The sequence below is a fragment of the Nicotiana tabacum genome, chromosome 12, assembly GCF_000715075.1.
Source record: "Nicotiana tabacum cultivar K326 chromosome 12, ASM71507v2, whole genome shotgun sequence".
Classification (NCBI taxonomy): domain Eukaryota; kingdom Viridiplantae; phylum Streptophyta; class Magnoliopsida; order Solanales; family Solanaceae; genus Nicotiana; species Nicotiana tabacum.
Genome location: NC_134091.1, coordinates 62,611,048 through 62,629,447, shown reverse-complemented (window position 1 = coordinate 62,629,447; position 18,400 = coordinate 62,611,048). Strand labels below are relative to the sequence as shown.

Here is an 18,400-nt window from a genome sequence, read left to right as displayed (position 1 = left end):
GATTTTTTCGGTAAACAGTCCTGCCTTGGATTATATGATAATGGCCCCCCCCCAAAAAAGCAAGTTGCATATATAATCATAAATGATATATTCAAATGTTCGAAATATTACACTTTGATTCATCTGGATTCTACTTGTTCGTATTTCCGTGAACCAACCAGGTGACAACTAAGCTTATATTATTCATCCATCTTTATTCAATAAAGTAGAAAAAAATACTATTTAGTTAAATGAGATACATAAAGTGAAAGTTGAGAAAATGTTTTTTGTCCCTTTTATATTAGGCGGCTTGTCAAGGAACTTTCTCAGAAGATTTTTCAAATTTACATTGAAAATCTATTGGATAGCTAGCTCAAAGTCTCCTCAATATTCCGTCATTGACCTTTACATATTAGTATACTAATTTATTTGCTACTTGTATCATCGCAGTAGAAGAATTTATACCTCCCTCTCAATGTGTTATCTGCCAGGTCGTCGACCTCGGGTCAAGATTTTTTAATATTTACAGATCAGGAGTAGTAAATGGTAATTCAGCACAATAAGAAAGCAAGCATTAATAATAAAAAAGTAAGCAAACATAAAAATGTGAAAAATAATATTTCTCTCTTTACCAACAACAACAACAACAAATTAGAAATGGAATAGTTGACTTGACCAAGTGCATTTTTTAGGACCCGTAGCGAGATGACAGCCGCTAAAGACTTTGTACCTATCCGTCAACTTAGTTTATTTCGTTAAGTCTTCCTTGATAACGTATAGAATTTCCGTGCAGTTTGGAAACTATACCGAACTTCAGAATAGTTGTCGTAATTTCAATGATGACCCATAAAAGTAACATAAAATTTACGGTACATATGTTAAACAAATAATTGAATGATTAAAAATTATCTTTCCAATTGAAATTAGTTGGTATGAGATGCTAGTAATGGTCACGTGGTCGCACAAATAACCAAATGATGAATAGAATATCGTATTCCATTTAAGCGACAAGAAACCAATCTACATATATAAAGGAAGGTCTAGAGAGGAGTGACCAAAAAATACATTTATCTATTATCTCAGTTTTTTCTGGCATTTTCCCTCTCATTTTAACACAACCAATCACTGTCAACTGTACCCTAATAAATATGGAAAGAGCAAAAAAATATGTCGTTTCAAAATCTTACCAACGCCAAAAATGATAGGATTTTCAATTTCTAGCCACCATAATAACTTCATTTGAAATTCTGAAAAGTTTTGGGATGGATTCTATGCCAGCTTCGTCTCTGCGGAGACTTGTGATTGGGGAATAAGTCAAGAAGATGTGAGTAAGAACGATCACTTCTGTTTCCTGTTTTACTTTGAATATATTTTGATGGTAACTTACGATAATTTTTCAATATATTCTTCATTGGCATGCGCCTGAATCAGGTATGAGTGTAATTTAATTTTCTTATTCTTTATTTACATGTGTTTGAGACGGGTATAACTGTAACTCAATTTCCTTGAAAACTAGATTTTGTGAATTCAAAAGGTGCACGAACCTTAATAGCTATGGTCTTCAAGTTAACAAATCGGGTGCCTAAGTTTCAACCTTATAAATTTACAAGGATTTTTGACAGAGATAATATATAAATGCCCCCTATTGTAAAGCCCCGACTATTATAAAGTTTTCTGAAGTCTTGAGTAGACATTCAGACTATGAAATTTTATGGTAAGATTGATTTCGAAGTCTTAAGTTGGTAGAAATATTTAAATATGTGTTGAGCAATGATTTAGAACTAAGTTATGTGAGTACACTGGCCAAGAAGATAGGAGGAAAGTATTAGAGGCCAAGTATAGAAAACAACTCAGTTTCGCTTCGCTATGCGACTCCACGCGGTCGCCTATAAATACAAAATTTTCTTTTTCGGGAAAGACTATTCTTTTAGGGTTTTGAACATTGGGTCTTCTTCCACGAAGAGATTACGACCTTGGATGAGCTCCCTGTAATGATTCGACCAGTTATTTTGAGCATTTGTATTCCGTTCGGTGGTTTGAGGTCTTAAGTAGCTTCACATGATATATTATGACTTTCGTGTATGGTCGGTTTTAGTTTTTGAGTGGTTCGAGATTAGTTTGGAAGAATGATTCTCAATTTGGAAGTTTTAAGTTGGAAGAGTTGATCAAGTTTGACTTTTGTGTGTTTGACCTCGAATCAGAGTTTTGATGGTTCTGTTAGGTCCGAATGGTGATTTTGGACTTGGGCGTATGCCCTAATTTGCATTTGGATGTTTATAGAAGGTTTTGGCTCTAATTAGCGAAAGTTGGCAATTTGAAGGTTTGGAAAGTTTATACATTTGACTGGGAGTTGACTTCGATATTATCGAGTTCAGATTACTATTTCGAGAGTTAGAATAGTTTCGTTAAATCATTTGGGACTTGTGTGCAAGTTTGTTTGGATTCTGGATTAGTTAGGCTTCAATTAGACGCTTGGTTTGAAGTTTGAAGTTTATGAACTTAAGAGACTAATCATGATCGACGATTCGTGGTTTTGATGTTATATTGTGGGATTTGAGGCCTCGAGTAGGTCCATGTTATGTTTTAGGACTTGTTGGTATGTTCGGAAGGGGTCCCGAGGGGCTCGGGTAAGTTTCGGGGTGGTTTCACACCATTTTCTCTCATGTTTGCATTGCTGGTTTTCCCTGACTTCTGGTGCTATGTGCCTTCTTCGCGATTGCAAGAGGGAGAACACGATCGCGATGTGTAAACTAGAGTTGGGTGATTTTTCCTCCTCGCGTTCGCGACTGGAGGATCGCGTTCGCGGAGGTTCAGGGGGCTTGGGCATCACGTTCGCAGAGATGGTTTGCGATCGCAGTTCAGTGAGGGAGCTGGAGGAGTTTATCTTCGTGTTTACATGGACGAGGACACATTTGCGAAGGTCTATTACATGTGGTCATCACGTTCGCGAAGGTAGTGACGCGAACACGAAGTGTATTCTCTGCCAGTATTCATTTATTGCTTCGCGATCTCAAAGTTTTTTCTCGAGATCACGATGGATACACCTCAAGCAACTGTATAAGAATCTATTTTCGGGCTAGAAATGCATTTTATCACATTTTAAAATAGGGAGCACGGATATGGACGATTCTTGAGACGATTTTCATGATTGGGATTAGAGTAAGTAATTCTGACTCGGATTTAATTATTATACATGATTTCATCTTCGATTTTGGCATTTGATTAATGAATCTAAAAGAGAAATTAGGCGTTTTTGGTGAAACATTTCTAAAGTGAATCTTTGAGATTTGAACATCGATTCGAAGTCAAATTTGAGCGAAACTAGTGCGGTTTTACATGTATTCAAATGGATAGTTGAAATTTGTGGGTTTGGTTGGATTTCGGGGTGCGGGCTCGGGTTGACATTTTGGTTGACTTTGAGTATTTGATTAAAGATTTGTCCTTTCGCGTTTGGGTTTGATTCTTGTGGCATTATTTGATATTTTTCAGTTGCTTTTGGCTAGATCCGAGCCGTTCTGGGGCCGATTCATGCGGGAAGGCATTTTTTGAGTATCTTTTTGGCTTGTTTGAGGTAAGTATCTTACCTAAACTTGGTTGAGGCACCAGTTGCCAGAGTTATTTATGATAGCTACGTGCTATGGGTGGCGCGCATGTGTGGGGTTGAGCTCATGTGCGTGCACCAAGGTATTATTCATGATCGGGGTAGTGCTTAGACTATGATATACCTTGAATTGATTATTAAGATATCCATTGTTCATGTACGTGTAGTATTGTATATCTGCTTTTTGTGTGATATGGATTGGACTGATATCACGTAAACATGTCGTGCGATTCATAACTATGGTACGTGAACATGCCGTGCGGTTGATATTCGTCACGACCCCAAAATCCTACCTTAGGAATCGTGATGGCACCTAGTCTCTAAGACTAGGTAAGCCTAACATACATTGAAATTTTAGCAGAAATAACGACTAAGCTATTAGTTTAAACTGATAAATACATAATGAAACCAAAACGAAACAACAGTCATACAATTCCAAAACCGGTGGAGCTGAGTCATAAGCTCTACTGAAATATACTAGGAAATGTCTATTATAATACTATTTGGAAACAAAAGAAAATGGTAGCATAAGATCACTAGAAAGGGACTCCGAGGCCTATGAGCATCAAGCATGTATACTTTGAATTCTTCACGAAGTCAGAAGAAACTCACTAGCATCCAGCATGGGCAAAAGTACCTGGATCTGCACAAACATATACAGAAGCGTAGCATGAGTGCTCTATAATGGTACCCAGTAAGTATCAAGCCTAATCTCAGTGAAGTAGTGACGAGGTTAGGTCAAGACACCTACAAGACATAGAAACCTGAACAGAATATTAATAAAATCTAACAACGAAAAATAAAAGCAATAAATGACAACAAAGTAGAATAATAATATAAGGCTAACAACGGAAGTAAAAGCGATAAATGACAACAAAGAGTGAACATATGATAAAAAAAATAAATGATCAATTATACTCAAAATACAAGTGAAGTGAATTAAGAAAAAAACAATAATCGTTCAAATCAACAAGCCGTTCCAACATAAAATGTACAACAAGAATCACACCGAGGTACAACACCTCATATTCAAAGTTCATAAGTCACAATCACAATCTTCCTTTGTCACGACTCCAAACTCCCTCCGTAGGATGTCGTGATGGCACCTAGTCTCTAAGATTAGGTAAACCTAGCATACATGCAGAATTTAACTCAAATAGTAAAAAAACTTTCAATTTAACCAATAGCTATCATAAAAGGATTCTGCAACTCAACTGACCAATCTCCCAAAATCCGGTAATACTGAGTCACAAACTCTACATGAGTATACTGAACATCCCTATATAGCAATACTTAATAAAATGAGAATGAAATAGAACTAGATCGAGGGTGACTCCGAGGCCTGCGGGCGCCGGCAAGTATACCTTGAAGTCTCCAATCCAAGCTCGACTCACTGGTGGTTAGGCTCATATAAAGTACCTGGATCTGCACAAAGAGATATGCAGAAGCGTAGCATGAGTACACCACAATGCGGTACCTAGTAAGTATCAAGCCTAACCTCGGTAGAGTAGTGATGAGCTCGGGCCAAGACACCTACTGGAATAAGTAAAGCAATGGATCATGTAAAGTATTGTATGATAATGAAAACACGGGAAATGATACAAGGAAGAGCTATAACAAGAATAGTTGCACTGAGACTAAGGCAATTAAGACATCACGGAAGAAACACATAAGAAGAATGCCAAGGAAATGATGCAACCAAAACACAAGTGATATAAATAAAAGGTACCAACAAGAATCACTACCAAGGTACCGCCTCGTAGTCTCATTTCACAAATCAAATCACAATCTTTCCTTATATCACCGCGGAAGCCTTACATTTAGTTTTGAAAATCATTTTCCCGAAATAGCTACCCGCATTTTAGCTCACCTTATCACACCGCTTGGCTTCAAGTAGTTCCCCTACTAGCAACATGTGTATCAAGCCCACCTTATCTCACCACATGCGTATCAATACCTATTTGTATACCACCACATGCATATTAATATCACAACATAACATAAATCGCACCTCAAGTGCCCAATACCACAACTTGCCAAAGAAGTCAACAATAATAGTGTTTCCACAATAAATAGCTCATGGCTCAACCACAACAAGAACAAGAGTCTCAACAATAGCAACCGAAAGTGAACAACTCAACAAGAATGGTATTTTGACAAATTTACAACTTTTCCTCGATGTGAATCACGACCTTTATAACTTCAACTCCATAATTCAACATATGCCAAGAAATAACAACTTCAAGTAAAGGAACTCAACAGTTAAATAATGAATAAGGAATTGAGAAAGCAATACTTCAACTAAGCATGTAAAGGCAATAAGCAAGTAAGAGATAAAACAAGTATTAACAATGTCAAGTAAAGCATTTGAAGATAGACTAATGATGATGAATATAACATGTTATGGCAACTCAATTAAAGGCATGGAAAGAATCTACATAGCTAAAATAGGTCAGTTACCACATTTAGCCCGTGTATACACTTTTCACCTTGCGTACACGGCTTCCACATACCATAATTAACACAAAACAATACCAATACTACGGGGTAATTCTCCCACATAAAGTTAGGCAAGACACTTACCTCAAAACACGCTACGCAATCCACTAGTAAGGCTTTTCTACGATTATCCGACTCTGAACGGCTCGAATCTAGCTAAAATAACTTTATACCATAAATGCAAACCATAGGAAACTATTCCGAACAATAAAGTTACAATCTCTAAAGAAAAACAAAAAGTCAACTCAAAAAGTCAACCCCGGGCTCGCATCTCGAAAACCCGACCAAACTTACAAAATCCGAACACCCATTCGATAACGAGTCCAACCATACAAAAATTACTTAAATCCAACCTGAAATCGCCTTTCAAATCCCCGAAATTTGGTCTATGAAGTTTCACAATTTTTCCCCAAAATTTCCAACTCAAATCACTAATTAAGTGACAAATAACGATGGATTCATGTATAATAGCTAAATCCGAGTTAGAATCACTTACCCCGATGATTTTCTTGAAAATCCCTGGACAAATCGCCACAAACCGAGCTCTCTAGGCCAAAAGATGATAAATGAGATAAAATCCTTGTTTTGCAAATTTAACATTGCTACCCAGTTATCCTCTTTCGCGATCGCGTAAAACACTTGCGGTCGCAAAGGACAAATCTCCCCAGCTCATAAAACCTTCTTCGCGATCACGTGAAGCCAGTCGCGAATGCGATGACCAGCTTTCTCAACTTACGCAATAGCGTCCAAGGCCACGCGAACGCGAAGAACACTGCTTGCCTCAGCCCCAGCATCACTTTCCTTATATGCGAACGTGGTCCACCTCACGCGTTCGCGATTCACAATCTCCTAAAACACTATGATCACGACCCATACTTCGCAAATGCGAAGAGTAAATTTCCATCTGCCATAAACTACTCTACGCGATCGCGGCACCTCCTCCGTGAACGCGATGAAGGAAACCAGACTCAGAAAAACCAGCAATCCCAAATCAAGAACATTTGGTCCGAACTCAATATGAAACACACCAGGGGCCCTCCGAGACCCAGTCTGAATATACCAAGAAGTCCTAAAATATGATACAAACTTGCTCGAGGCCTCAAATCACATCAAACAATACTAAAACTATGAATCGCGCATCGATTGATACAACAGACCTATTCCAACTTTCAAAACCGAAATCCAGACCCGATATCAATAAAGTCAACTTCTGGTCAAACTTCTTAGCCTTCCAAACCTTCAACTTTCTAATTTTTGCGAATTCAAGCCGAAACGTCCTACGGACTTCCAAATAACACCCGGATACACTCCTAAATCCAAAATAACCATACGGAGCTATTGGAATAGTCCAAACTCCATTTCAGAGTCGTCTACACAAAAGTTAAACTCCGGTCAACTCTTTCAACTTAAGTTTCCAACTTTGGGACTAAGTGTCCCATTTTACTCCGGAACTCAACCGAACTAAAACCAAACACCCCGGTAAGTCACATAACCACAATATAACATAAAGAAGGCAATAAATAAGGGAACAAAGCTAATATACTCAGAACTCCTGACCGGGTCGTTACATCCTCCCCCTCTTAAAACAAATGTTCGTCCTCGAACGAGTATAGAGACATACCTGAAGTGGTGAAAAGATGAGAATAATGGCTACGCATATCATGCTCAGTCTCCCAAGTCGCCTCCTCTACTGGTTGACCCCTCCATTGAACCTTCACTGACGCAATGCTCTTTGACCTCAAGTTTCGGACCTGCCTATCCAAGATGGTCATCGGCTCCTCAACATAAGACAAATCCTTATCCAATTGGACTGAGCTAAAATCCATTACACGGGACGGATCACCGTGATACTTTCGGAGCATAGAAACATGGAATACCCGATGAACTGCAGCTAGACTAGGTGGAAATGCAAGCTTGTAGGCCACCTCACCAATCCTCTCAAAAATCTCAAAGGGTCCGATATACCTGGGGCTCAACTTGCCCTTCTTCTCGAACCTCATAACACCCTTCATGGGTGAAAATCGAAGCAAAGCCCGCTCTCCAACCATGAATGCAACATCACGAACCTTCCGATCTGCATAACTCTTCTGTCTAGATTGGGCTGTACGAAGCAGATCCTGGATCAACTTGACATCCTCCAAGGCATCTCCAACCAAATCCATGCATAATAACTTAGCCTCTCCCGTCTCAAACCAACCAACTGGGTAACGACATCGTCTCCCATATAGGTCCTCATAAGGAGCCATCTGAATACTCGATTCGTAACTGTTATTGTAGGCAAACTCTGCAAGCGGCAAGAACTGATCCCAAGAACTCTCGAACTCCATAACTGTTATTATATCCTCCAATATCTGAATAGTGCGCTCGAACTATCCGTCCGTCTGAGGGTGGAATGCTGTGTTCAACTCAACCCGTGTGCCTAACTCACGACGTACGACCCTCCAGAATCACGATGTAAACTGCGTACCCCGATCAGAGATGATGGATACCGGCATGCCATGTAGTCAGAAAATCTCGCGAATATAGACCTGAGACAGCTGCTCTGAGGAATAGGTAGTCACCACTAGAATGAAATGAGCCGACTTGGTCAACCTATCCCTAATCACCCATACCGCGTCAAACTTCTTCTAAGTATGTGGGAGCCCAACAACAAAATCCATAGTAACTCGCTCCTATTTCCACTCAGGAATCTCAAGCCTCTAAAGCAACCTACCTGGCCACTGGTTCTCATACTTCACCTGTTGATAATTTAGGTACCGAGCTACATATTCCACTATAATGATGGCAGCAAGAGCGGGTCCAAGAATGGGGAGGACCTCGATGGAGAAAAAGCTTCCCCTGAGGAAAATTAGGAATCTTAGGCTTTTTCTTTTTTGATTTTTTGTGCAAGACCCTGGTCGGTCCTTGTAAATATTTTCGTATAGATAAAACATCTTTTTTCCCTTTGACTTATCTTTATTCTATTTCATGCCTCGTGAAAATTCTATTTCATTCATGCCTTATAGAGATTTTTCTCACAAGTTTGGGACTTTAGGCAACTAGACCGAAGTCGCACCAGTGTAGTTTTTAAAATCGAGTGAGTACTTGCTCGAACTCAAAGTAGAGTGACCCTTAGGTTTTAGTTGAGTAAGGACGATTTCTCGAACTCAAAAAATAAAATGGCTCTTAGGCTCTTGAATTAGGTCGATATGGCCTCAAAATAATGGCTTTTCCCTTTTTCGGCTTGAAAAATTAATCATAAAAATTTTTCATGCCTTAGCACGAGATAAATTTGTACCCATTAGGTTTTTCGAGGATTTATCGAAATCCTTTGCTTTGTTATGCCTTAGCACAAAATTGTCCGGAAGTTCGAACAATTTGCTACCCCTTAGGATTTTTCGAGGGTCGATATTATCGAGACCATTAGTAATTCAGCCGAGGGTTGCCTTTTTTAACGAGTTTATGAGAATATTTGAAGGCATGTTTTATAACGGAATTCAGACGTCTCCGAACCGTGTTAATTTGGCTGTAGCCTTTAGTTTAGGATTTTCCCCTTAGGCTTGTTTCCCTGCTATACTTTGAACTCATTTGAAGTGTCAATCCCCGAGTGGGGTGGCCGTGGCCTATAAAATCGAGGATTGCCTTTTTAAGGTCTTACGATTTCGAGGTTTAGTAATTCGATCATGTCGATATTTTGGACGGCAGTCCCCGAGTATAGGGTAAATTGTTTGAACTTCAGTTCATAAGCCAGTTTGAACTTCCTTAAGCCAGTTTCCACAATAGATCATAAGTATGAAATTGTAAAGTATAATAGATCATAAGTATGAAATTGTAAAGTATAAATTTCTCAAAGGAATGGAACATATGGTAAGGAAAAATACTTCTTTCAATAGATTATACATGCGTTTAGGTTTTTTCCATTAAGGCTTCGAGTAATCTACATGGACACGGTTCATTTGACCGTTTGTTCCTTTACCTATCGAGACCCTGTCAACACGAAATATTTTCCTTGTAATTATCCGAGGGTGATGCCCCCCAGTATTTGAGGTTAATTGTAAAGGAGCCTCGGATACTATTGAACTGCTCTAAGTTGGCACGAACAATGGTTGCCTTATTAAAAACCTCACAAGAAAAACCCATTTGGGACAAAAACCGGCCTAAGGGAAAAAAAGTGCAACGCATGCTTTCAGACCTAAGGACTTTGTGTTTGAAGAATCCTTTGGTGTCTTCGATGAAACACCTGCAAATGGTTAGTATAAAATATAAACGTAAATGGAGAAGGTCGTACCTTCGCAGTAATATCATTTGAGGAGTGATATGTTCCAATTGTTTGGTAATTGTTCGTCGTTCATCGTGCCAAGTTTATAGGATCCCTTTCCGATGATATCGAGGACCCGATATGGTCCCTCCCAGTTCGGGCCACGTTTTCCTTCGTTTGGGTCTCGATTATTGAGGGTGACCTTCCTCAGAACCAAGTCCCCGATTTTAAGATGTCGAAGATTGGCTCTTCAATTGTAGTACCTTTCGATCCGCTGTTTCTGTGCGGCCATTCGAACGAGGGTGGCTTCCCGTTTTTCATCTAGCAATTCGAGGCTTGTATTCATAGCCTCGTGATTTGATTCTTCCGTTGCATATCGAAACCTGACGCTAGAATCCCCGACTTCAACCGAGATCAGAGCTTCGGCGCCATATAATAAAGAGAATGGTGTTTCCCCTGTACTGGATTTCGATGTTGTTCGATACACCCAAAGGAATTCGGCCAATATTTTTATCCATTTTCCCTTAGCGTCATTCAATCTTTTCTTTAGATTTTGAATGGTGGTCTTGTTTGTCGATTCGGCATGTCCGTTCCCGCTAGGATGATATGGCATCGACAGGATCCTTTTTATTTTATGATCTTTGAGAAACTTTGTCACTTTGCTACCGACGAATTTCTTTCCATTGTCGCATACGATCTCGGAAGGCATCCCGAATCGGCATATAATGTGGTCCCAGATGAAGTCTATGACTTCTTTCTCTCTCAATTTTCTCTAAAGCCTGTGCTTCAACCCACTTGGAGAAATAGTCAGTCATAAACAAAATAAATTTAGCTTCACCTAGGGCCGATGGTAGAGGGCCGACGATATCCATTCCCCATTTCATGAATGGCCATAGGAATAAGACTGAGTGGAGTTGCTCTCCGGGTTGGTGAATCATCGATGTATACCTTTGACATTTGTCACACTTTCGAACAAACTCTTTTGTATTATTTTCTATATCAGCCTAATAGTATCCTGCTCTGATGACTTTGTGAACCAATGATTCAGCACTAGAATGATTTTCGCAGGTGCCCTCGTGGATTTCTCGTAGGATGTAGTCGGTATCTCCTGGTCCCAAACATATTGCCAATGGTCCATCGAACATCCTTCTATATAGTGTTCCATCTTCGGCCAATGTGAATCGTGCGGCCTTCGTACGTAGAGTCCTCGATTCCTTAGGATCCGATGGAAGCTTCCCGTTCTTTAGGTACTCGATATATTTATTCCTCCAATCCCAGGTCAGACTTGTGGAGTTGATTTCGGCATGGCCTTCTTCGATTACTGACCTTGAAAGTTGTATGACAGCCCCCGAGCTAATCTCGTTATCTTCGACTGATGACCCTAAATTTGCAAGGGCATCGACCTCGCTGTTTTGTTCTCGAGGCACATGTTGTAGGGTCGATTCTTTAAACCGATGTAGAGTCACATGTAGGTTGTCCAAGTACCTCTGCATTCGATCTTCTCGAACCTCAAAGCTTCTGTTGACTTGGTTTACCACAAGCAGGGAGTCATATTTGGACTTGATGACCTCTGCTCTCAAACCTTTAGCTAGCTCGAGACCTGCAATCATGGCCGCATACTCGGCCTCATTATTAGTTAACTTGGAAGTTTTGATGCTTGTCTAATTGTATTACTCGTGGGTGGCTTCAAAACGATGCCTAGCCCGGACCCCTTCACGTTCAAAGCGCCGTCTGTGAAGAGGGTCCACACCCCCCGATAATGTACCCAATTTTAATAATAGTTCGTTTTTGACCTCGGGTACGAGGGCTGGCGTAAAGGCGGCCATGAAGTCCGCTATGATTTCAGACTTGATGGTCGTTCGGGGTCGATACTCGATATCGTACCCACTGATCTCGATAGACCATTTGGCCAATCGGCCCAAAAGTTCGGGCTTATGCAAAATATTGCGAAGGGGATAAGTAGTCACCACACAGATCGAGTGACACTGAAAATATGGTTTTAATTTCCTAGAGGCGCTTATTAGGGCAAGCGTTAATTTTTCTAAGTGTGAGTACCAGGTCTTGGCCTCACTTAAAGTTCGACTAACATAGCAAACAGGAAATTGTGTACCTTGCTCTTCTCGAACTAAAACCCCACTTACCGCGATTTCTGAGACTGCTAAGTACAAGTAGAGTTGCTCGTCCGCTTTCGGAGTATGACGCAGTGGCGAGCTCGATAGGTACCGCTTTAATTCTTCCAATGCTTGTTGGCATTCCGGGGTCCATGCAAAATTGTTCTTCTTTTTGAGTAGTGAGAAGAACCTGTGACTTCTATCTGAAGACCTTGAGATGAATCGGCCTAGGGCGGCTATGCGCCCTGTTAATCTTTGTACGACCTTAACATTGTCCACGACTGTGATGTCTTCGATTGCCTTGATCTTATCGAGGTTCATTTCGATCCCCCGATTTGATACCATGAAGCCGAGGAACTTGCCCGAGCCTATCCCGAATGCACATTTCTCCGGGTTGAGTTTCATGTAGTGTTTCCTTAGTATATTGAAGGTCTCCTGCAAATGTGTCAAATGTTCCTCTGCTCGCATGGACTTAACTAGCATATCGTAAATATAAACCTCCATTGATTTACCTATTTGTTCTTCGAACATTCGATTTACTAAGCGTTGATAAGTGGCACCAGTATGTTTTAGTCCAAACGGCATTACATTATAACAATAGGTGTCGTACTTAGTGATGAACGAAGTCTTTTCCTGATCCTCCGGGTGCATTTGTATTTGATTGTACCCGGAGTAGGCATCGAGAAAACTAAGGATCTCGTGGCCGGCCTTGGCATCGATCATGCGATTGATATTCGGCATAGTAAAGGAGTCTTTAGGACATGATTTGTTTAAATCTTTATAGTCTACGCACATTCTACGTTTATTTCCCTTTTTTGGGGCTACGACTATGTTTGCTAACCATTTGGGATATTATACTCCCCCGAATGGATCCTATTTTAAGAAGTTTGGCTACCTCGTCCTTGATGAATGCATGTTTTACCTCGGACTGGGGCCTTCTCTTTTGTTTTACCGGGCGGAACTTCGGGTCCAAGCTCAATCGATGTATAGTGATCTCCGGCGGGATCCGTGTCATATCTAGGTGGGACCAAGAAAAACAATCTATAATATTGATAAGAAATTTAATGAGTTTTTCCCTGAGCTCGGGGTTTAACCCCGTACCTAGGTATACCTTTCGATCGGGTAGATGCTCGATCAGTATGACTTGCTCCAGCTCTTCGACTGTCAATTTGGTGGCGTCGGAATCCTCGGGGATTATGAAAGATCGAGGGGTCCAGTAGTCATCATCCTCGTCCGTTCCCTGCTTCTCCGACTGAGTCAAGGCTGGTGGCTGTAGTTGCTATTTAGATTCCTGTTTTTCTTTGAACTCTGATCCCTTTGTTGATGAAAGCGCCAATACCGGTATTACTTCATCGACCGCAAACATCTCTTTGGCAGCATGTTGTTCCCCATACACTATTTTACTCTATCCGGTGTTGGGAACTTCAACATTTGGTGTAGGGTTGAGGGGACCGCCTTCATGTTGTGAATCCAAGGTCTTCCGAGAAGTACGTTGTATCTCATATCTCCCTCGATCACATGGAACTTTGTTTCTTGAGTAGTTCCGGCTACATTTATTGGTAGGATGATTTCACTTGCCATGTTGAAGCCATTAAGAATCCAAGCTGCGGGTACGATCTGATCTTGTAGGCCGAGCTGATTCACGAACCTCGATCGAATAATATTGGCCGAGCTTCCTGGATCAATTAAAACACGTTTAACCTGAATTTTATTCATAAGGATGGAGATTACCAAAGCATCATTGCGTGGTTATGAGATCCCTTCTGCTTCCTCATCATTGAATGATAAAGTGCCTTCTTCCACATAGTCTCGAGTTCATTTTTCCCTGATTATTGATACTTTAGTGCGTTTGAACACGGGCCCTTGTGGAATATCGACCCCACCAACGATCATGTGAATCACGTGTTGTGGTTCTTCCTGCTTGATTTTCATATTTGCATCTCTGTCTCTGAAATGGTTTTTAGCTCGGTCGATCAAGAATTCTCGAAGGTAACCCTCGTTGAATAGACGGGCCACCTCCTCCCTTAGTTGTCTACAGTCTTCGGTTCTATGACCATGTGTACCATGGTATTTGCATATTTGATTGGGGTTTCTTTGGGATGGATTGGTTTGTAGGGGTCTGGGCCATCTAGTATCTTTGATTCTCCCAATGGCTGACACAATACCTGATGCGTCGATGCTGAAGTTGTATTCTGATAATCGTGGTGCTTTTGTGGGATCGACATGTTTATCGAAGCCACTTTTGCTCATAAGCCCTCGAGAGCTCTGTCCTCGCTCGTTCCTTCGATCATTTTGGATGGGATTGCATCCTGGGCCACTGTTTCTATGATCTATGTTGTATGGCTGATACCGACCTCTGTTCGACCAGGGTTCTCTGTCGATATCCCTTTGAGTTCTGCCGACGGTCCTGTTTGGATAAACGGAACCGGAAGGGGTCCCTAATTGATCATCCTCGACCCTGATCTTTGACTAGTACTGATTATTTACATCGGCCCAGGTTACCGCTGGATATTCAATTAAATTCTGCTTTAGATGTCGTGATACCACCGAACTTCGTTCGTTCAAACCTGGAGTAAAGGCTTGAACAACCCAATCGTCTGTGACCGGTGGAAGTTCCATGCATTCCATGTGGAACCGAGATACGAATTCCCTCAATATTTCGTTGTTTTTTTGTTTCACCTTGAAGAGGTCAGACTTCCTAGTCGCAACCTTTATGTTACGCCCCGCAGTATTACGTCGATGTTACACTCTGCAGTCGCAGTATTACGACGATGTTATACCCTGTAGTATTGTATGCTGAATTTGTCGTAAGATAATTGACATCAGTTCAAGGACAAGATTATTTGGAGATTATAAGTATTATGCTATTTCAACTAAGTGACGAGTAAATTCGTGAAGGTGAGAGGGTAAGCAAATCGAAGAAAATGAATTTCGTTGAAGTTTGACACTTTGAGATAAAATACGGTCCAAGCTACAATACCCCGTATTTATAGATTAGCGTCATACAAGGTACTACATGACCATGATAGTAAGGTGTATAAGGTATGTTAAAAGTGAGTAGTGTTTTAAATAAGTGCAGATAATTCTTAATTATGTGGGTAATTGGTTAATTATTGGGTAATGGGATATTACCTAATTAATTAAGGAATTAAATGGATAATTGTTGAGTGGGAATTTTCCCCCAACGTGGCAGCCATGTAAGAGCCATTAGGTGGCTCTTAAATAAATTTGCAAGATGGCAGCCTTTAAAGGGATAAGCACTTTATCTCATTTGGTTAAAAAATGTTATCAAGAAAGCCAAAAATGTTACGGCCATAATAATTTCCTTGCTTGTTTTAAGCAAACATTCCATTCCTACTTAATAATATTATTCATAAGCTTTAAAGAAGAATGCTTATATTTGCTAAGTTATGGATGAAGCTACAACAAATTCATACGAGATTTCATAAGGTAATAGCAATAGGATTTTGCGATTCTAATGGAGTATGGTGCAATCTTTCTCAAGAATATCATATGAATTTTTTCCTACTTCGATCTGTCGTTACATGTTGCTGCAATTGACGTGTGTTGGAAGGATTGTCAAGAGAATCGGCTCAGTTATGTTAAGGCTAATCCCTTCCTTCATTTTTGGCATGATCTCGTAATTACACGAGTTTGATAACGAGGCATAAAGAGAATTTCATATTCTTGAACTTATGTACATTATCCTAGTCTCATAAATTATAGTATTCTCCCTTATCGGGACTTTATATTCAATTAAGTATTGTCTTCTTCCAATCAAGAGAGAATAAGAACAAAGCCTAGTATGGTCGAGCGCCTATGAGCGAGCCTACTACGGCAGAGCAGTTATATATACCGAGCCCTATAAGGCCGGACAACTATTTTACTTACTATATTGAGAGAGTTGAGTCACTATCAGCAGATAAGCATATCTTTAGATTATCTTTGACTCCCAGTTACTTTCAGTTATTATATTATTAGTTCAATTTCAGCTTTCACTTATTCTGTTGCCTTACATACTCGGTACATTATTTCGTACTAATATCCATTTTATCGGGGACGCTGCATTTTATGCGTGCAGGTTCAGACAGACAGACGAATAGACCTCATCAGTAAGTGGTGCCCGAGTTCAGTTTGATCAGTAAGCTCCCCGTCCTTCGGAGTTGTCGGATCTAGAGTTTTATGTACATATTGTGTATAGATGTATATATATGTTATGGATAGGTCGAGGCCCTGTTCAGATCACAGTACATCCATCAGTAGAGGCTTGTAGACATATCCTGCCAGTTAGTGCAGTATGTTGGGCTTGTAAGCCTTGTATATATATTTTATTGGTTTGCAAGTTGTAATAGTTATGACTTCAGCCCAGCTTTATATTGATGTTTAGTCAGCGTTCACAAATTGTCTTGCAATGTGGCCCATGGCCAAACTATGATATTATATGTTCAAAGTCCCTTAGTCGCAAGTTGGTACGCAAGGATAGGTGAGGCATCGGGTGCTGGTCTCGCCCCCCAAGTTCGGGGCATGACAGAAGTGGTATTAGAGCAATTCTGTCCTAGGGAATCTACAAGCCGTTTCTAGTAGAGTCTTGTTTATGGGTGTGTTGTGCACCACACTTATAAGCAGGAGGCTACAGGGCATTTAGGACTGTCACTCTTTCTTCTTACTCTAGATCGTGTGGTAGAGCTCAGTTGTAAGAACTCAATTTCCTAAACTCTATCTTATTCATAATACGACGATGCCTACATCTAGAAAGACGGTTGGTAAGAGATATAGCTGTGGAAGAGTTGAGTCAGAGGAACTCAATTTTTCATGATGCTTATGATGAGTAAATGTATGGTCTTCAGTATATCATGTGTGTACTAAGACGTGTAAGCCTCTTGATAAGGAGCCTTAAGGCAAAGAATATCTATCCACCCCTATGGTGAAAGGCAACGAGATATTCAGAAGATAGATACAAGCTTCAACAAGTAAAAGGAGCAAGATGAGAAGGGTACGAAGTACCTAATTAATGAAGTTTATCGGTTTTTTCAACTCCGGCAGAAAAATATAAGCATTGTGAGTTACCTTCAATAGTAACAGAGGTATGTAGAATTGGCCACACCCATCTCAGTTATACCCTATTAGGGGCTAACAAGTGTAGTTTAAGAAAAAGACGGGATATTAGGATTCGGCTAGGGTTAGAGTAACCCAAAATGGTGAATGGATTGTTTGTGTTAGTTGACATTTACGAAGGATATTATAAAGGTGCTAATAGATCTCCTTGTGAGGCACCCAGATGGTGCACTCTAGAATATTACAACTAGATGTGAATACTAGCATGATAAAAAAAAATTCAGAAGATAGGCACTGAAAGCCTGAAAGGGATAAATATTACCTTTGTGTGGCTCGCGTCCCTAGTAGAACGAGAACGTTAAGCAACCCGAAGAGCCACTGGATGGAGCAAAGGGGAGCTAAAAGCAAAAGAATGTCTTGTTCGAGTTTTCAGAATAAAGTGATAGACATAAATGTTTGCTCGAAATAAGAAAAGAGTTAATGAAGCATTATGAGTAACATATAATACATGGATGACAACGGTAGATCAAAAGATGATAGTATTACAGAGTCTATAGTCAAGTGAAGGAAAAGATGAGAGGTGACAGGCCTTGGGAAAACAAAAGAGTATAGGCCATAAAGTCATATCCTCATTTCGAGAAATAAGTTTGTGACTCCAACGCGACTACCAGAAGGAAAAGTTAGACCCCAGAGTAATAGAAATCAGTATGGGTTGGTGAACAAGATAAACTAAACATGAATTAGGGACTGAATGATTTGATAATGGTCGACGTCATGAGAATTTCATATTTCATTCCGGCGATAATAGAATGGACAATAGAAGAAGATTCATGAGAAATTTAGAGAATGGTAATTCAAGAAGACGCTTCCCTAAAGAAAGAAATGTGAGCAAAGTTCAACTTAAGGGACTGTATGTGC

At 40.2% G+C, this 18,400-nt stretch overlaps 1 long non-coding RNA gene across 1 annotated transcript; it reads left to right on the top strand.

Annotated features, from left to right (window-relative positions):
- The first annotated feature begins 1,035 nt into the window (after window positions 1-1,035).
- On the top strand, window positions 1,036-16,814 carry LOC142167428 (uncharacterized). Its single transcript, XR_012697564.1, has 3 exons — window positions 1,036-1,303; window positions 3,483-3,550; window positions 16,509-16,814. It is a non-coding gene; the product is annotated as an uncharacterized LOC142167428 (long non-coding RNA).
- Window positions 16,815-18,400: the final 1,586 nt, after the last annotated feature.